The sequence below is a fragment of the Felis catus genome, chromosome X (genome assembly GCF_018350175.1).
Source record: "Felis catus isolate Fca126 chromosome X, F.catus_Fca126_mat1.0, whole genome shotgun sequence".
NCBI classification, from domain to species: Eukaryota; Metazoa; Chordata; class Mammalia; order Carnivora; family Felidae; genus Felis; species Felis catus.
The window spans coordinates 23,911,711-23,933,217 of record NC_058386.1 but is presented as its reverse complement, the minus strand read 5'-3'; the positions used below and the strand labels follow the sequence as shown (position 1 = coordinate 23,933,217).

The 21,507-nt window shown below is 36.8% G+C and overlaps 2 long non-coding RNA genes across 3 annotated transcripts in view; one reads left to right on the top strand and one right to left on the bottom strand.

Moving 5' to 3' along the window:
• LOC123383380 overlaps positions 1 to 18,885 on the top strand; it is a 153,056-nt gene extending 134,171 nt beyond the window's left edge. Inside the window, exons 3-4 of one of the 2 annotated variants that reach the window (XR_006593071.1) lie at positions 3,385 to 3,458; positions 18,789 to 18,885. This is a non-coding gene — a long non-coding RNA (uncharacterized LOC123383380). Of the gene's footprint in view, positions 1 to 3,384; positions 3,459 to 8,125; positions 8,218 to 18,788 lie in introns of those variants that run through there. The other variant, XR_006593070.1, reaches the window with a different exon arrangement.
• Positions 18,886 to 19,851: 966 nt separating this feature from the next.
• On the bottom strand, positions 19,852 to 21,020 carry LOC123383378. Its single transcript, XR_006593067.1, has 2 exons — positions 20,957 to 21,020; positions 19,852 to 20,556 (listed from the first exon to the last, which is right to left on the bottom strand). It is a non-coding gene; the product is annotated as an uncharacterized LOC123383378 (long non-coding RNA).
• Positions 21,021 to 21,507: the final 487 nt, after the last annotated feature.

Sequence of the window (21,507 nt, the reverse complement as noted above, 5' to 3'; positions counted from 1 at the left end):
ATATGAGCCAAAAGTGGAAACCAAAATTTCCATCAATTAATGAATGGATAACGTGTGGTATAACCGTATAGTAGATTATCTGTAAAAATGAAGTACCAATACCTGTTAAAACTTGGAGGAATCTTGAAAATATGTTAAGTAAAAGAACTCAGTTGCAAAAGACCATTTATCGTATGACTTATTTACATGAAATGTCCACAGTAGGCAAATTAATGGAGACGGGAAGAAAATTAATATTGCTTAGGGCTAGGGTAGGGGAGGGAGGTTTTGGATTGACTGTTTATGGGTATGAGGTCTCTTTTAGGATTGAATTGTGTACTTTAAATGAATTATGGTATATGAGTTACATTTCAGTAAGACTATGAAAATAATGTGTTAAAGCTGTTTCAGTATGTTAACTCATCCATTCCAACTTTTTCAATAATGTCAGATGAAGATGTTTTGACTTTGTAGGTCAGACAAGTGACACAATGAGATTTATTTGGAGATGCCAGAGAATACATTTAAAGGGGGAAATGGGATAGGGTACTTTTTTTATTTAAATAGCTAATGAAAACAGGAATGAACTAGATGTTATGTGAAATGATTAGAAAGAAATGAGAGCTATAGTCTTGTCTAAAATTACTGGGGCAGTGGTGGTAGCCCTGAGAAAGCAAAAGATGGAGGGAGAATATCTTCATTCATTTACTTGTTGGTCATTTGTTTATTATGCTGCATTCTAATTGGATTTTCAAGAGCATAACAACATAATGAGGAGAATGTCTACTGAAGACTTGAATAGCTTAAGTAGATTGAGATGACACTGTAGGAAGATATTTCTGGCAGATGAAATTGTGTTATAGCTACCTCAACCTGTTGATTCATCCAGAATTAATTTAGCTCATCTGGCTGGCCAGGTGTGTGGCCCCTTTCTATATTTACCACTCCCCTTGTTTTCTTTCAGAAGCTGCATGCTTCATTTAAGATGATGACTGACTTTAAGTGGTTTTGATAAGCATATAGCTACATCTCACCTCCAGGTAGAACTTCCAAAAAGTTCTGAAGGTCAATTTAAAGGAGAATTTATCCCTTCTTAAATCATTAATAAAAAGGCTTCTCTATTTCTCCTAGAATGGGATTATTAGTTAGATCTCACTGAGAGGAGAGTTTAACAATTTAAGCCTGGGATGCCAAGTGTCTTGTACACAGTCTAAAAGTAGAGGACGGCACCGTAGCTCACAGGGATCTGATTTTGCTAACAGGCTGTAATAGTGTTTGAAGTGTCATTAGTAACAGGTTGTTTAGTAATGGTGTGCACAGAAACAAAATTTTAAAAATGCTTCATGAGTGCTCTAAGTGTGTTTTACTATTTCTTTTTTGAGACAGCACAAACCATAACAGTGAAGAGTGGTAAAATAAGTATACTAAATCCTGCTCGATGATTATGAAAAATTAGGTGGGAAATCAAGTCATTGAATTTTTAAACAAGAAAGCTTTCACAAAGTTTTATGAAATGATGCTCCACTCTGTGATAAGTCCATAATTTGGCAAAACGAAAACATTTCATTTCAGAGGTGGAATGACTGCGCTGTATTTCTCACCTTGAGGACATGAATATGGATTAGGCTCATCAATCAGGATATATTCTAAATTAGTGTTTTTCAACTCAATTGGACCTAACAGTCTCTTTTAATATTAATATTTTAATGCCTCATTTAATATCTTGAAATAAAATTAATAGGTAATAGGACCTACTGACATAAATTTTCAAAAGTGCTGTAATATAAAGGAGACATTAAATACCAAACACTTTATTTTTTAAGAAAGATATTTTTATTATGTAAATTCTTAGGTATGACTATTCTAGAAGACATGATGAAATATTCACATACTTGTATGTCATCTACATAGAGTCTATGGACTTGTCACAGCTGTTCATACCAATAGACATAGATGTGTAATGTGGGCTACTCAAATACTATAAGCAGCAATGACTTCACTGGCATAATTTTTGGGAATACTGAGAAATTCTTGGTAACATTCTGGAGAGCAAAGCACACCCTTCCTTAATAAACCTAGAAGTTGGATTTCCAGAAAATTCAGGTTATTTTAAAACTTTCCAAAAGTGCTTTGTGTTTATAAAATGAGATGAGGTTATCTGTCCTCACAGATAAAGAGGCTTTTCGTGTTCATGAACATTCATGGGGGTGTTTGAAAGTCACAGAGGGGCAGGATATTTCTTTACATTTGGTATAATCTGGAGCATTTATGGACCTCTGTGTACTTGATTCTGGTAGCTTTCCACCCCTATCACTTTGATAACCTAAAATGTTCCCCTGGAGTGAGTGATACAGGCCCCCTTAGAATACTACTGATCTAAATGAACTATGTCAGCAAGAGATCTCCTTGATACTTCTTAAATTTATTGTTCATATATATTTTTAAAATAGCCTAGAGTTATGTGAATGAGTAATTTTTAGCTGGAAGATCCCTTGAATTGCCTGAAGTGAGAGAGATTATCATAGAACCACTCTGCTTTAAGTGCAGTTAATTATCATTCATCAATAGATATGTGGAGTTCTTTAATTCTGCCTCTGAAATTCATATCATAGTCAACATGTATAAGTATTCAATACCATTCTGAAAGATGATATTCTCAGTGGAGTGTACTAAAATCAATCTATTTCTGACAAGTTAAATCAGTTTTTAAAGAGAATCAGCCTGAGGCCAGAAACCAGAGTCCTCAGTGGTTTCTTTGTTTGGAAAGCAAAGTGGTTATTATTATTATTTTTTTACTTAGTTGTCATCATTTTAAAATTCTTATGTTTTGAACAAAATAAGAGGCTAACATAGTTTTAAAACTTGTAATTATAATCTACTGGGCCTATAGCTAATGCCGTTTGTTGATGCGGTATACATTCTCCAGTTCACCATAGTTTTTCTCATTTCTTATTGACTTTCCAAAATGGCTGACCTCAAGTATTTATTCACTTGTCTTCAAATCAGGGTGCATGGAGCCCTAGAGATAAATGGAATCTCCAGTTCACTTAAAGGGATTTTTGATGCTTTTGTCACTGAATGTAACTTTTTGTTTAACATAAGTAATACAGTTCTTTACAGAATGCTTGAAAATAGAGTCTCATGTAAAGAAAAAATGATGAAAGACACAATAAGATCATAGCATTTTACAGTATGTGCATCCAATTTAACAGAAGGCCTCTGAATTTTTTTATATCTAACTATCAGTGGGATTGCAGTTACGGAAAAATTTATAGATGCAGAAAAATGCAGAGAACCAAAATAAAGCATGCCAGTATCCTCTGCTATATTAGTTTAGTCTGGGTTCTCCAAAGAAACTGAACCAGTAAGATGTGTGTATATATTTATATTCATATCTCTGTCTAGGTGGAGTGACAAGGGAGGAAAAGCAAAGCAGTTCAAGTCTGAAGGCTTCTGGCAGAATTCCCTCCTAGCGGGAGGTAAGTCTTGTGCTGTTAAGTCCTCCAACTGATTAGATGAGGCCCACCCACATTATGGATGGTAGTCTTTATTCACAGTCTGCTGATTTAAATTTTAATCTCCCATAAAAAAGTGTCTTTACAAAAACTTGTAGAATTATGTGTGATCAAATATCTGAATGCGATAGTCCAGCCAAGTTGACATGTAAAAATAACTACCACATCAACCTAATATTATTAAAAGCCATGTGAGATCTTCCGTAGTCTGTATTTGTGAAAGTGCCATGGGGTGCTTATGAGACAACATTTAATTTTAACTTACTGAGAGGGTTGTGAGTGAGAAGTTGATATTGTACTTGTAGCTTAAAAGGCAGATAAGAATTTGGCAGAAACCAGGAAATTGGGAGGTTGTAATTGATGAAGGAATTATAGGTTGAGGGGTCAAAATAGCACAATTTACTAGATGTGAAAGTATAAGGGATATATAATGCTCAGAAACTATGGTAGAATAAAAAGAAAGATATCCTGATGTGGAGGCTGGAATGGTCATGGAGTTAAGGGATGCTTCTGAGTTATAGAAAACATTGGTGAAAACTTTTACAAACAGTAAAGCTTTATACTGAAATAATAAATTATTGTGTATTTGAGGCATTTCAATGGACTGTGTCTATGTTTAGCTTTTTATTGTTTGCTTTTAGTTATTGGTCTTTTGACGGTCCTTATCAGTGAGGAGTTTAGATGACCATATCTCTGGTTTTCAAAGTAAGGGCAGTTAAGGGCTTTGCACTGTACAGCATATTGTAAAATGGAGTATTTCCCCCAGTGACAAATCATGGAAGTATTTAAAATCCTCTTTCATCAATGCTCACATTATATGGGGTATCAAATTTATAGTGAACAAATCTGAGGATTATTTTAAGAAAAGATTTTCATCCCCAAGGGTGAATCAGGAAAAATCAACTTATTATTATAATATATAAGAATATGTAAGCTTCTTATTTAATATTCTCCTTTTATGTTGCTTGGATGATAATTAATTTGATCAATTATGCTATATTTCTCCCAAAAAGCTATCCCTTAGAAACCATCAGGGCTTAAGGCTTAATCTAGCATTAAAAAAATCAAAATAATATGAAAGTGGAAATTTTTAATTTTTCCAATTTTAAAAGTAGAAGTATAGAGGGTTGGGAGTGTGAATGTGCCTCTTTTAATCTGAGGATCCATATATTCCTGGAAACAGTATGTCATGGGTTAGTTTGAGGTCATAGAGAGAGAGTTTCAAGAACTTGAGAGTTGCAATGTGGTAGAAAGCACATGCAAATTAGTATAGTGACAGAGTCTAACTCACCAAGGGATCAGAGTCCGTTACATCCTGGGCTTCCAAGATGCTCAGGACTGGCTAAGAAGTGACCAGTAATGCTGGGGATTAGAGCTGACAAGGTTGAGAACTGACAGGCATATTGTGTTGATTGCCTATCATCAGACCTACCTTTCTCATGTGACCTACAGAAGCCAAGCCAACTTCTAGATATAAGAGGGTTTCAAGCCACACATATGGCTTATAGAGTAATAATCGTCCCAAACCAGATTCTCCCTAAAGCGAATATAGGAAACATCATTTCCAATATTTTATTCATGTTTTCTAAAATGCTAATGCATGCCCAATCCTTCAAAAATGAACAAACTGGCTCTTGGCATCCACTGAATCCATGTATAATTTAATAGAGGGTAAAAGCATGTAAAATTGGTTTTGTAAAAACAGTGGATTTGGATATATTTTTTTCTGAAATATTTGAGATTTATAAAAATACCATTTCTTTACCTCTAATTATTTCCTTAAAGACAACCTCTTAAATCACCACAGCACAATTATTTAAATCAAGAAATTTGTTCTGAAGTAATACTATCAGCTAACCCATAGATCTGATTCAAATTTTTGCCAGTTGACCCAAAATCTTCTTTAGAAAAAAAAATTACCCTAGTTCATGTTCCAGTCCAGAATCGCATGTTACATTAAGTTGTCGTATCTCTTAAGTCTTCTTTAATCTAGCACACTTACTTCCTCAGATTTCTTTGCCTTTCATGATTGTGATATTTTGGAAGACTACTGGGCAGTTATTTTGTAGAATGCCCTTCTATTTAAGTTAGTCTGATGGTTCCTTCTGATTAAGTTTCAGGTTATGCATTTTTGGCAGGAATATCACAGAAGAGATTTTGTGTGATAGACGTTTTAGGAGAAGCAAGTACTAGATAAACCGTTGTTTGGGATTTTCAGGAAATGTTACCAAATTGTAGCCCCTTCCTGTTTTTGAAAAAGTGAAATGAGCATAAGTAATATTGTGAGAATGCATTTTTTTGCAGTCTACTTGTCTTTTCATTGTCTAATTTTTTGGGGTTTCCCCCCTTTAAGTAGGAGAGGTTTTTACTGTGTGGCTGGATTTAACAGCACAGAGTTCTCTATCTAAAAGGGTACTGCACTCACACGTTGAGGGAACTTAGGTCCACATAACCTAACATGAGGCTCCAGTGAATGGATATTTTTAAAATTCGTAACGTGTACCACATTCCTAAGAAAGTAACTCAATACAAATGAAAAATAGAATCAAGTTTGAAGAATTGGAAGGATTTATGCTCCTGCATTGTGATAAAGGATAAGATGATTATAGTATTTCTATGCACAAGTCATTTTAAGTACCTCTCTTACTTTGCAAAAGCAGTAGAGTGCAGGAATTAAACACATTGGCTTTAGAGTCAGACTGCCTGGGGAGAATCCCAAATCTTCAATATCCTAGCTAGGAGACTCTAGATCTCATTAATCTCAGTTTGCCTATCTGTAAAGAGGATCATAATACTACTGAATTAATGGAGTTATAGAGGATTAAATGGAACCATGTAAGCAAATTCCTTACCATGGTTCCTGCCACACAGCCATCGCATACAGCAATGATCTGATTCTAAATGAGTTAGTTCAAATCCAGGCTTCTCCATTTTTGTGACTTGTGGGCAAATACTTTAATCTCCCTAAAACCCACGCTCCTATTTTGAAATGGAGATAAGAATAGTACCTACCTCATAGGGTTCTTGTGAGGGTTAGTAGTTGTTTAATATATTGTTAGTATCTTTCTTATAAATATCTTTATAATATCGTTCATATATTACTATCTTTCTTAGAAACTCAGTGAAAAATTCAATGTTTTTGCGACAGTTTGTAAATTGTAAAGTGGTATTTAAAACTAAATAGAATGTGGGGCGCCTGGGTGGTGCAGTCGGTTAAGCGACCGACTTCAGCCAGGTCACGATCTCGCGGTCTGTGAGTTCGAGCCCCGCATCGGGCTCTGGGCTGATGGCTCAGAGCCTGGAGCCTGTTTCCGATTCTGTGTCTCCCTCTCTCTCTCTGCCCCTCCCCCGTTCATGCTCTGTCTCTCTCTGTCCCAAAAATAAATAAACATTGAAAAAAAAATTAAAAAAAAAACTAAATAGAATGTATATCTCTAGGGAATATTTGCTTTTCCTCTGAAATATAATTGCTGAACATTTTTCTAATTCAATTAATGTAAATATCTTATACTTAACCTTGGATCTGTTTCATGGTTTGGATTATGCACAGATGTGGGAATTTAAATGTGACTTTTTATTTAAAAAAAAACCATTGACATTGAAATGTATACAATTTGATGTTTGAAATAGGGTGAAACAGGAGATTACCCTGACATAACATGTGTTGTATGTTTGTGTGTATGTATATGTGTTATGTTAACCTTAAGACTGCCATTAGTGCATCTAACCAGAATTTTTCCAGACTTGTGCAAGGCTCTCCTTCCTCTGTTTCCCACATTTTGCTCAAATCTTGCTTTTGCCAGCACATCAAGGCCAAACCCCATTATGTAGGAGAATCACTAGGCCCTAGGAGTCTTTAGCATTTTTTGAGACTTGGCCCTATTTGGCAGGAATAATCCTTCTTATAATATTTACAGAAATGGAACTTATTCCTTTAGCAGATAGTTTGTTCCATTTTCTGGGCACCTTAAATTGTTGGGAGGTATCTTTCTTACACAGAAGATAGGTTGATGACTATATTATGAATTAAGTTTGAACTTGGACAATCCCTTTTTCAGTTTCTCTTTTAGAAAATTACCTATTTTCCTTACATAATTCAAAAGGTGGTTTAAATAATAAAATAATAAATGGTAAAATAATGAAGTGGTAAAATAATAAAAATAAGTGATACATCTCAAATTTATCAAATATTAGGCACTATAACCTTTAAAATACTTAGAATAATTCACGAATAATTTCCACTGGTTATTGCCCCTTTTCTCTTTCTATTCTATTTACTATTTTTAAATACTTTATAGAATTTGTATAATTTGATCCGTATAAAAGGTCTCTGAGATAGCCAGGGCAGGAATGATTTCCCCTGTGTATAAACAAGGAAATTGAGCCAGGAGATGCTGAGCAACTTCTCAGGGCCCCCATAACTGTTACTATCGTAACAAAGACTGGTCTCCTGCTTTCCGAACCATTATTCTCAGTACACAACCATATCCGTCACTCTGACTTCAAACTTTTTAGCCTGCCAAGTCAATTCCATAAGTCAATTAGGATATATATTCCAGTGTCGAGAACAATCATTTCTTTAACTAGAAATTGACTTGCACTTGGTTAACATGAGTTTTACTTTTCCCCAGGAAATAGCTCTGGACTTTCTGGTAGTTCTTTGAGATGGGCAGAGCACCAGGACACAAGATAACAGTTCCCTGATGTGTTAAAAGTTTAAAAAGAAAAATTAAGAACTTCGACAAGGCTGGAATTCACAGAAATATATAACCTTAAAACCATACAATTTATTAATTAGTCTTCATAAGATCATTTGAAATTCTTTTGTTTTATCTCCTCTGTATCTCTAGTTGCTTTAGCAGCTGCTAAAATACATTTGAACAATTTATCCTGCCTGGTTGAGGGTGTATCTTTGATATCCCATTTGTTGCTTAGTCTTGAAACAGGTTTTCCTCATCTCCTTCTAGGTCTACCTAGCAATGTATAAATTTAAAAGCGAACACTTTTTTAAATATTTAATTGGACTTTCAATTTTTTTTGGACTCACCAGCAAAACTCCCGTGGAGTTGTTGTAAGATCTTTATTTTATTCAGTAGTTCATAAACTTTTATAAAAAATGTGGTTACTGATATAAAAACTTAGAATTCCACTTTTATAAGAGATTTCATGACAGTAACAGCCATATTTTATACCATTCATAAATATCATCAAAGGCATTATCCATGAGTTTTCATATAGTTAGATAATTTTCAGTAGTGGAAAACTTGCTAAGAAGCCAGACTTCTAATAACATACAAGAATTAAAAATCTTCTAGTCTAAATCCCTTACCACACATCTGAGGAAAATAAAGGTCAGAAAAGAAAAAGGATAGTGACCAGAATTCAAAGTTGAGTTAGTAATTGACCACATTTTGTTATTCTTCAGGGATATAGTATTCAAAGCAGCCTCTTATTCACCCTAAAGAATATTCTGTTATGAAATCTACTTGTTCACGTATTAACTGCTCTAGCCTTTTGATTAGTTTTAGTATAATATATCTTTTGTTGTTACTTTGAACCTACTTTTATCTTCATATTCAAAGTGGATTTCTTGGTTTGGCTTATGGTTTACTCTACCTTTTTACACTATTCAGTCTTCTATCTTTTATTGTGATATTTAGACCACTTAATGTAATGTGATTATTGATACTGTTGATGGTTTAAATTTACCATCTTTCTTTTTTTTAATTTTTTTTTCAACGTTTATTTATTTTTGGGACAGAGAGAGACAGAGCATGAATGGGGGAGGGGCAGAGAGAGAGGGAGACACAGAATCGGAAACAGGCTCCAGGCTCTGAGCCATCAGCCCAGAGCCCGACGCGGGGCTCGAACTCACGGACCGCGAGATCGTGACCTGGCTGAAGTCGGACGCTCAACCGACTGCGCCACCCAGGCGCCCCAAATTTACCATCTTTCTATTTGTGTTTACATGCATCAATTATTTGCTTATTTTTCTCCTTTCCTTTTTTTGGGGGGAATGAGTTTATGATTTTATTTCCTTTGTTGGCTATTTAGCTATGTTTCTTCTTTTTATGTGATTGCTTCAGGGTTTATAGGGTGTATATATGTGTGTGTGTGTGTGTGTGTGTGTGTGTGTGTGTGTGTGTGTCTATATATATATCTCCATATAATTTATCCTAGTCATTAAGTTAACACTATAGTATTTCATCTATGGTATAAGAACCTTCCAAAAATTTACCCGTCTCAGTCATTATGCTATGGTGTTTATGGATTTTATTTCTATATATGCTGTAAATGACACCCTACATTATTATTATTATTATCATTAATGCCTTTAATTGACAATTATATTTTAAAGACTATTAAAAAATAATTTTTCGCATCTTTGTATTTGCCGCTTCTAGTCCTCTTCATTCCTTTGGGGAAATAGAGATTTTTATTTAGTATTATTTTCATCCTACCTGACAAATTCTTTTAACATTTTTTTGCAATGCAAGTCTGGATGGGGACTTACTTCATTCAGATTTTATAAGTATGAAAGTCTTTATTTCAGATTTGTTTTTGAAAGATATTTTGGCTAGGTGTGTAATTCAGGGTTTATGCCCTACTTTCCTACCCTCCTTCCTTCTTTCCATTCATTGCTTTAAAGATGCTGCTCCAGTGTCTTCTCATTTGCATTGAATCCCGTGCAAATTCTGCTGTAATTATTACTTTTGTTCCCCTGTATGCAATGTCTTTTTTTGTCTCTAGCTCCTTTTAAGATTTTTCTCCTTATCATTGGTTTTATACAATTTGACTGTGTTGTACCATGGTATATTTTTCTTGATATTTCTTTTGCCTATGGGTTGTTGCGCTTTGTGGATTTGGGGTTTATACTTCTCAAAGTTAGAAAAATTTTGGCCACTGTTTCTTCAAATATATCTTTTTCTGTTCACCCTACTCCTCCTCACTTTTGAGGACTCCATTTATATATAGATAACTTGATATTGTACCACAGCTCAGTGATAATCTGCTCATTTTTTTTCAGTCTTTTTCTGTGTTATTTGGGACACTTCCTACAGGATGTCTTCACGTTCACTATTGTTTGTGTTTTTTCTGCAGTGGCTAATCTCTTAATATTATGTAATGTATTTTTTTGCATCAGATATTGCATTTTTAATTTCTGTAAGCATGTCTCTATTTGATATGCTAAATTTTTCTTCAGTCTTCTTGAACATTTGGCATTAGTTATGATAACTGTTTTAGAGTCCTTATCTCATAATTCTAACATTTTGTATACTTTCTGGATGTGTTCCATTGATCTATTTTTTTTCCTTTTGTGGCTAATATTTTCCTGTTTCTTTGCAAGCCTACTCATATTTTTCTTGAATGTCAGAAATGCCAAATATTACCTTGTCAGGCCCTGGATTTTCTTGGAAATTTCTTCTGACTTGCACTTAAATTACTTTGAAATTCTTTGATCTTTTCAAGGCTTTTAAGCATTGTTAGTTGGGACTAGAGCAGTCTTTCATCTAAGGCTAAATTTTCTCCATTATTGTATCCATGTTATTCTGAGTCCTCTCCCCTAAACCCTACAGATTTCCATTTTGACTGGTAGGACCATAAACTATTTCTGGCCCTGGGGAGATATGGCGATTGTTCTAATTCTCTTTGGTAGTTCTTTTGAAGATGTGTGAAGAATCTGAGCGTTTGTTCTACTTCAAGCCGATGACTTAGCTGCCAGAGTATCATAAATGTTGTCAGGAGCTGTAAGATCCTGAACACAGTTAACCTCTCTGAGCCCCAATTCTCACAGTGTACAGAGAAACAGGTGACTACGGCACATGCACTAGGTTACATTACAGGAGGCGAACTCTAAGTTTGGTGAATTTAGATATTCTGTACTGGACAATAAGTATACCTTTCCTTTACTTCCAAGGGAGACATTATTTCTGTCTTACAAGACAGTTCACTCTTTAAACCTCCTCAAAATGCCTAACAGAGGCAGTTAGTGAATCTGTTTGGAAGACCTGAAGAGACTGTTACAGACTTAATGATGAACCCCCAACATTTATATATTGAAGCCCTTATACCTAATGTGACTATATTTGGACTATATCTATTTAAAGAGATAATAGAGATTAAATGATGTCCTAAGAGTAAGGCTCTAATCCAGTATCACTTATGTGTTTAAAAGAAGAGAAAGAGATACCAGGAATATACATGCACAGAGAAAAGACCATGGGAGGATGCAGCAAGAAGGGGACCATGTGCAAATCAAGAGAGAGGCCTTAGGAGAAACCAAGCCTGCTAGCACCTTGATCTCTGACTTTTAGCTGCCAGAAGTGTGAGAAAATAAATTTCTGTTGTTTAAATCACCCAGTTTGGGTATTTTGTTATGCAAACCTTGGTAGACTAATGAAGAGACCCATAGAGAATTGTCTCTGAACAGGTCTTTGCCTGACCTCAGATAATTCCTCATGTATGTGCATCGATCTCTACTTAGAAGATGACTTGGGGACCTTCTGCATGTCTCTGAATTTCTTTGTGAAGTTCTTCCCTTCTGGTATACTGTCTGAAGACTCTCGCTGCCCTAGTATCACCAGATTCTAGCTCCATCTCCTCAAATCATGGTGGCCTTTGCATTCTGCAAGTGCTCTCAATCCCTGTGTTATAGCCAGGAAACTTTCTCTTGGTAGGAAGCTGGTACACTCAGGGTATTATCCCATTGGTTTTCCTTATCTTAGGGATCATTGTTCTCTGATACTGCTATACAGTGTCTAAACCATTTTTTAAATACACACTTTGCCTTGTTTTTAGTTGTTTGACACAGGAAGCTATATCCAGTCATGGAAAGAAGAGTAAGTTTCTCACCCTCTAAAGACTAAATGTTAACTTTTAACCTAGGAAAGAATCAAAGCTGATTTGATAATTGGTTTGGAACTTAAGTGATGCATCATAGCTTTGATTCAACAACTTTGCAGGCTGTCAGATATCCTTAGTCTTTAGGTCTCATTTTCTCACTTGTAGCACTGGGGAGAAATAAATAACTAAGATTTCTGAGTAGAATGTTGTCATGGTTAGACAAAATGTTATGGAAGAGATTTGAACTCTTCAGAAAGAAGTTTATGAACAAATATGAGGTTCCTGCATTATTAACAAGGCCTGGGAAATTCAAATTATGTTATACAGTTAGGTGAAATATCAAGAAAGATCGTAGTAAATATCACACTTCTCTCCTGGTACTCTGGGTGTTACAGTAAAACTCCAGGACACTGTTTATTTTCTTTATTTTTAATCGTTGCACACTTAAAGCACATCCATTTTTAATCTTAATATCTCTATATCCAACCATGTGGATTTGTGCTTTTTGTGTTTCTTTTAAAAAAGAAGGAAAACAGAAATGGTTGAGTTAATTAGAATGTTCAATGGAATTGAACCCAGAAAAAAAATGAGTTTTATTACCTAGAATATTTTTCTTTATCATTTCTTTTTAAAATTTTTTTGATGTTTATTTTTGAGAGAGAAAGCACAAGCAAGTACAGGCAGAACATGAGACAAAGATTCATAAGCAAGCTCTGTTAACACAGAGCCCAATGCAGGGCTTGAATCCACAAACCGTTGAGATCATGCTTACCCAACGGAGCCCCCCAGGCCCCTATTTTTCTTTATAATTTCAAAATGGATGGCAATATAGAATAAAATATTTCATTTCATCCAGCCCACCTAATAAAATATTGGGAAATTGTATCAGTGATGTTGAAAGACTTGGGAAAAATGGAGGGTGAAAAGGGGCTGGAAGCTGAAAAGAAATGAGAATGAGGTATTTTTGCCTTGGGGAGAGCAACTGGTTAAAAACATACTTTTTAAGAAAGTCATTCCTCTCTCTACATCAAGAGAAAGATGTCATCCAGGAGAGTACACTAGGAAACTGCTTTTAAATGCTTTTCAAAATCTGTAGCTAGAAAAAATTATCATTTAGAAGCCTTTAAGAAAAACAGCTCCTCTTCCCACACACTCACATTGGCGAAAGAAATGCTAGGGAAGAAACTGATTGTTAAGGGATGTAAAGTTCCTCTTTAAATAGGACTTTTTAAGTTTTTTAAGACTTTATTTTTTAGAGTAGTTTTAGGTTTACAATAAAATTGAGTAAAATGGAGATTTCCCATATACCCCCTGACCATACACATGCATACCATCCCTAATTATCAATACTACTCACCAGGGTAGTACATTTTTTACCAAGCATAAACCTACATTGATACATCATAATCACTCAAAGGCCATAGTTTACCTTAGGGTCCACTCTTGGTGTTGTACATTCAATGAGTTTGGACAAATGTATAATGACATAGACTCATCATTATAATATCATACGGAGTATTTTCACCACCCTAAACATTCACTGTGCTCTGCCTATTTATCTCTCCCCTCTCCCTAGCAACCAGTGATCCTTTTATTGTCTCCACAGTTTGACCTTTTCCAGAATGTCCTAGAGTTGGAATCCTACAATATATAGTCTCAGATTGCCTTCTTTCACTCAGTAATAGGAATATAACATTCCTCCATGTCTTTTCACAGATGGAAAGCTCATTTCTTTTTAATATTGAAAACATTCTGGGCTTACCACAGTTTATTCATTCACATACTGAAGGACTTCTTGACTGTTTCCAATTTTGTCAGTTAGGAATGAAGCTGCTCTAAACATCCATGTGCAGGTTTTTGTCTGGACATAGGTTTTCACCTCCTTTGGGTAAATACCAAGGAGTGCAGTTGCTAGGTTGTATGGTAAAACAATGTTTAATTTTGTAATAAACTGCCAAACTGTCAAAGTAGCTGTACAATTCTGCATTACCAACAGCAATGTATGAGAATTCCTGATATTCCACTTCATCAGCACTTAGTGTCGTCAGTGCTTTGGATTTTGGCCATTCCTGGGTGTGCTTCATGCTCTCTCATTGTTTTAATTCACATTGCCCTGATGACATATGATGTGGAGCATCTTTTTTTTTTTAAGTTTTTTTGTAAGTTCACTTATTTTGAGAGAGAGAGAGAAAGAGAGAGAGCAAGCAGGGGAAGGGGTGAGACAGAGGGAAAGAGAGAGAAGTCCGAGAGGCTCTGCACTGTCAGCACAGAGCCTAATGCAAGGCTCGAACTCAGGAAACATGAGATCATGACCTGAGCCCAAGCCAAGAGTCTGACACTTAACCAACTGAGCCACCCATGTGCTCCAGATGTGGAGCATCTTTTTATATCTTTATCTGCCATTTGTATATCTTCTTTGGTAAGGGGTCTGTTGAGGTCTCTGGCACATTTTAAGGTTGTTTGCTTATTGTTTTAAAAGTTCTTTGTGCATTTTTGATAACAGTCCTGTATCAGATGTGTCTTTTGCAAATATTTGCTCCCAGTCTGTGGCTTGTTTTCGTATTATCTTGATGTTACTTTTCACAGAGAAAAATTTTTAATTTTACTGAAGTCCAGCTTATCATTTATTTCTTCATGGATTGTGTCATTGGTATTATATCTAAAAAGTCATCACCAAACCCAAAGTCAACTAGGGTTTATCCTATGTTTCTTATTAGAAATTACATGCTTTGAATTTTACATTTAACTCTATGATCTATTTCGAGTTATCCTATTTCAGGATACAATTTATAGGGTTATTTTAAAAGATAATGGATGTGAAAAGTTACTGCTTGGTGAAAACATATATACATTTCCTATGTTCTAAAAGACACTCAACAAATATTGATGCCCTCCACTTTCCCCTTGCAATGAAATTACTACTGTTTTCAAGAATGTGTGGAAGTGAGTACAGTAGAATGGAGCAGTGCTTAGGGTGTCGTCAGAAACAGCGGAAGTGCAAATCTCCCAGACCTTAACTTAGGTGTGTGGCAAGATGACCACACTCATTTACATGAGGAAGGAGGAAAGGAAAACTGCTGAGTCAAGTTCCTTGCAGTAAGACTGGGTAGCACCTGTAGCCTTAGCCGCAGCCAAAGATTGTTGCTTCGCTTTAAGTTGACGTATAATAATTAGTGCTTTCTTTTGCTCATATATGATTACAAAACTTATCATTAGTAGGTGGTTTTAAAACTATATGTGATTTGGGATCGTTGATAAATGTTGATTTTAGACTTTTTTTTTTTGAGAGAAAAGATACATGTTTCTATTCAGAGTTCTCAGAGGAAATACCTCTCTTCCTGAAGTTTTCCCCTTTTTTGGTCAGATAAATTTGATTTACTTGTGTTTTATAAATAAAATATTTCAGAAATTATACAAGAATCTTAAACTGTTGCAAATCCTCATTATTCTGTCAACTCTTTCAAAATGTTGCAATTTGTATTGGTACAGTCTCTTCCACTTGGCAATCGTCAGTGATTCAGTTTACAAGTATTGTTACTCAGTGCAATCTTACTAGAAGTTATGCCCTAAAAGTGTAGATTCTATCTGGTTTTAAACTGAAGTTATTCTAAAAATCTAGTCTTTTTTGTTCTTATAAATTGAAATATGCTTGTGAAGTATCAAGCAATATATTGTACAGAATTCAAACTTGGCCACTTTTATTATACCAATTCCATGGTCCAGTAAACAGTGAAAGTGTTTCTAGAAAATTTCTTTCTGCTTCTAGTAGACCTTCGTGGCACCATATCAACATCCTCTTTGTCTGGCTATTGCTCCTACCCTTCAGCTGCTGTTACTTTTGGCTGCTAACATTTATAGCTGGCCTGTCTCTGAAGATTTGCCTTCATCTTGTTGGAGAGATGAACCTACTCTCCTAAACTTAGTGCCACCCTCATACCCAAAAGCAGCCTGATATGGGCATACAAATGGCAGTACCTACTCTGTGGTGCAGTTCCTGTTCCAGGACTCCCTGTAAGTTTCATGCTCAATGTAGATTCCAGCTTAAACCACATTCTTGCTTTTTTTAATTTTTATTTTACTTGCTGTGTCTGCTTCCTTAACTTCCTTTCACCTGAGAACACTCCTCCCTAGATTACTTGTTCAAGAATTCCCATCTCAGTCTCTGCCTTTGGGGAAATTAACTTAACACTCCTGAAAAATTAAATATTAAATTATTTTTTACTTAAATTTGGCTTTTATCTTCCAGTGTTTTATTGCAGAGATGAAGATATTGAATTACTATATCTATACTGTCTACCTAGGATAAGGATAATAGTAAATTAGACTTGATACATCATGGTGTCTGGTACAGGATTTTATATAATTTGATCTGACCATCATCACTTTACAAAAATGGTCCAGAATGGCGAATTCGAAGATCACCTCTTTGGTCTGGACCCAGGAATGAGAGAGAGAATGACGAGGTTAGAGAAACCAACTGCTTTCACAATGATGAAGGTCAAAGATGGTTGTAGGTGCAAAGCAATGAAGTATGGCCTGGTAATCTAGTCGCCAGCAGCTGAGAAATAGAGTTAGAGATTCCTTAGAATGTAAGGTTACAAAGATCCCTGTGTCCTAGTATAAAGAATCAAATTGACCTGAATGTACAATTATTGATACTTGATTAAAAGTCATAAAAGAGGTGTCTGACTCTTGATTTTGGTTCAGGTGATGATCTCAAGGTTCGTGAGTTTGAGCCCCACTTCATGCTTTGTACTGACAGTGCGGAGCCTGCTTGGGATTCTCCCTCTCTCTGCCCCTCCCTAGTGTGTTCGTGTTCTCTCTCTCTCTCTCTCTCTCTCTCTCTCTCTCTCTCTCTCTCAAATAAATAAATAAATAAATAAATAAATAAATACTTTAAAAAAAATCATAAAGGAGAAAGCAGATATTTTATTGCAATGGTCCCTGTTCCATTGTTTAAATATAATCTCCATGTTACTATGTTATTCTAGTGCCTCCCCTCTGCTACTGATCATGTAATCAGTTTCTCAAAAATGGAGAGGTTGGGGCGCCTGGGTGGCGCAGTCGGTTAAGCGTCCGACTTCAGCCAGGTCACGATCTCGCGGTCCGTGAGTTCGAGCCCCACGTCGGGCTCTGGGCTGATGGCTCAGAGCCTGGAGCCTGTTTCCGATTCTGTGTCTCCCTCTCTCTCTGCCCCTCCCCCGTTCATGCTCTGTCTCTCTCTGTCCCAAAAATAAATAAACATTAAAAAATAATTTAAAAAAAAATGGAGAGGTAATTGGAAATTAATTTTCAATTTGTAATGCTGGTGAAAATCCTTCCCCTTACCCACCCCAACCTCTCAAATGGATTTAGTTGATTTTATTTATATAGAGTCATGTAAGATGTGTAGTGTTGTTCTTCCAATATAAGGAAAAACGCCTAACAGAAATAAGACGAGCTTACTCAGACTTTGAGCTTCCTCTTTCAGTATATTTCGACAAAAGCATACAGGGTGTTTGAGATTACCTTCTTCACATGTTACTCATCAACTCCTCTCTGTCCTCTCAGCACTCTTGTTCTATTCAGCTTTGGACTTAGATTTTCTCTCCTGACAAGACACTTCCTCGAGATGGTTTTCTAATGATTAGCATTTCTTGGTAAAATCTTGTGACGAGTTACATTTTTAACCCACCTTGGCCAGTATTCTGCATGGGCATAACCTTGCACTGTAGACTCTTCCTCCATCTGCAGACAAAAGATCCCACTAAAAAGAGGGTTCAGTGAAAAATTACATAAATGATATCACTGAACTTCTGATAATACATCCTGAATTCTTCTTTAATGAATCTGTTTTTATTATGATTAACAATTTGTTCTTAGAGGATCTTTTTTTCAGTTTGCGTGAAAGGGACAGTACAAATCACTCTTCTATGAAAACCCTTAATTTTATAGACAAAGAGTCTGAGGCCCAGAAATGTTAGTATTGATATTAACCATCATGATTTGTAACTATAATTCATAAATTTTGTCGTATTTGTATAGTATTCAATTGTATAGTATTTGTATATTGTAATTCATATATTATTTTAATTATGTATTTTACTATTGCGTTTGAGTTCTTTCTAAGTTTTGCTCTAAAACCAGTGCTGCTAAGAACAATTTATATGAATACATCATGGTTAGTGAAGCAAGAATTTACTTGCTTATTACTTGTTATTTACCTAAAAGTAGAAAAGTTGGAACACAGAATATGTGCATTTCCAGTTGCACTTTATAAAGTTGGTTCATTTTCCAAAGTGGTTATACCAAGTTACATTCTCACCACAGTACATAATGGTTCTAGTTAATTCATATCCCCACATATGCTTGATATTTTTTCCCTACTATGTTGGGTATGAAATGGCATCTCATGTTTTTAATTTGTATTTTATTGGTTAGTAATGAGACTGATCATCTGATTATTTATAGGTTTATTCATTACTTGAGTTTCTTCTTTTGCAAAGTCCCTCTCCAGGTATGTTGCCCATTTCTTCAGCTGAATTATTTATCCTTTTCTTATTGATACCGTGACAAAAGAGGTAAAACATGAAAGAATTTGTTAATATGATTATATTTGCATAAAGAGGAAAACCAGGCAAACTAATTTATATTGTCTACACATACCTACATATATGTTAAAACTAGTGAAAATAAGAGAATTATTTTAATTACCTTTTTGATTATTTTTTAATTTAAAAAAATATTTTTAAAATGTTTAATTATTTTAGTTATATTTGTATACATAATTTATATATTTTATATTATAATTATTTTAATTCTATTTTTAATTATTTTATTATCCTGGCTCCACACCAGGACAGTGTTGACACTTAGGGGGAAGGAAGTAGTTATGATTAAGGAGGGGTATGTAAGGGGTTGCTTCACTGCTGACAGTATTTGTTAGGAGCCAAGCTCCTAAGCCCTATGGAATGAGAGTTGGCGCAAAGAACCACACGGCACTCCGACGTCGGCAGAGAGTCTTTACTGGTGCACCAGGGCTCCCCAGTGTTGGAAAGCGGGAGAGCCCCGATATACGGGGTTACAGGTCTTTTATACCATTTTGAGTTACATTTGCATACAGGCTGGTGGTAGGCTCTCTGCTCGGTGGTGGTTAGGGTTGGGGGTAATTTCGTCCTGGGAAAGCTTGGGAAATGGAGTTTCTCTCGGCAGATGCAACTTGGAGCCCGGGTGCGAAGCGGCAGGGGACCTCCGGTTTGGGAGCGCAAGCAGGTTTACAGAAGCGAGATGAAAGCGGTCATCGTTATTTATGTGAAAACCTGTTCCTGTCTTGCGTAGGGAAAGGTGGGGGGTACAGCTCTCCCAGGGTACGGATGTCTAACTGCAGATATCCTGTTTGTCAACTGGTGGAAGTGCAAGCCCTGCAAGTGAGGCGTTACGGAACTGAAGATAGGGTGGGGGTGTGTTATTAAGCTAAGCAGGGGTCTTTCATTCCCCCATTTTCTTTTGGCGTCGAATGAAACCTTTCATTCGATTGTATCTGGCCTTTCTGCATCAAATTGTCTTAGTTGGTGGTACTGTTGGGTTAGAACCAAGGCCTGGATGACAGAGAGTCTTTCTCTTATGAACTGTACCAAGCGGTTAAGGATGCAGGGTCCGAACACCAGTATTAATAGTAGGAGTATTAAGGGGCCCATGAGGGAGGAGACTAAAGTGGTAAACCAGGGGGATATCCCAAGTGTCTAGTCCAGCTGCCAGCTGGCAAAAATCAGGGGTAAGTGGGGGCCACCAAGTGTTAAGCGCATGGTTACCTTGGACCTCCCAGACAACTTCCCCACTCTGGGAGTAGATTTGCCAAGTCAAGGTGTAAACCTGATGTGGGTTCCCCTCTTTGACAATTTTAGCTCCAATTCCCGCCCCCAAGCTTGTGAGGACCCACAGAAAGACCATTCCTGCTGGGGGTTTCATTTTGGGTTCGTGCAGGGACAGGGTGGATTAGCAGTCAGACACGGGAGAGTCTTATCTTAAGAGGGTTCTCCGAACGGTGGAGCTTCCAGGTTTTGGGAGTTTCTGGTCCAGGGGTTTTTGGGGCTGCTTTGGCGTGCGATGCGTGAATCCAGGCGGCAATCCCGTCAACCTTTATGGCGGTGGGCGTGGTCAGCAGGACGATGTAAGGTCCCTTCCAACGAGGCTCCAATCCTTGAGAGCGGTGCCACCGGACTTACACGGAGTCTCCTACCTGAAATGGGTGGCTAGTTTGTGGATGTCCTGGCCGATACAGTTCGGCCAGGGGTGTCCAGATTTGGGCCTGCACCGCTTGCAGCCCTTTTAGTCGGGCTTGTAAATCAGTCTTAGGATCGGAGGGGGAGAAGGAATTGAGCAAGGTTGACAAAAAGGGGGGGTCCCCCATAAAGGATTTCATATGGGGTGAGCCCGAAACGGTTGGGTGTATTTCTGGCTCTTAACAAGGCCAGAGATAGGAGGCGTCTCCAATCTTTTAAGCCAGTCTCTAAGGTCAATTTAGTAAGGGTCTCTTTTATTGTTCTATTCATTCTTTCTACCTGTCCTGAGCTCTGGGGCCTATATGCACAGTGTAATTTCCAATTAATCCCCAGTGTCCTGGCGAGCCCCTGACTTACCTGGGAAACGAAGGCCGGCCCGTTATCTGACCCGATTACCTTGGGAAGTCCAATCTGGGGAAGATTTCTTCTAAAATCTTCTTGGCTACCACGTGTGCCGTTTCTTGTCGGGTGGGGTAGGCTTCTACCCATCCTGAAAAGGTGTCTACAAACACTAATAAGTACTTATACCCCGCATAGTGAGGCTTTACTTCAGTAAAGTCTATTTCCCAATAGACTCCTGGGCGGTTACCACGAGTCCGTTTTCCTTCTGGCACTCGGGTAGCCCCAGCGTTTACCTGTTGACAGACCTTACAGGCGGAGGTTACCTGTTCTATGAGGGTGCCTGCCTTAGGGATTAAGAAGTCAGTTTTTTTCAATCAGTGACTTCAGCTTCTGATTACTTAAATGTGTCCAGGCGTGCATTTGTTGGATCATTGCCAGGGCTTCCTTTCGGGGAAGGACTATCTTTCCTTCTTTTTCCCAGTCTTTAGTGTCCTGATTCAGTACAGCCCCTATGGCCTTTGCCTCTTCCTGGTCATCTGGGGTGTAAGCATATTTGTTGGTCGTAA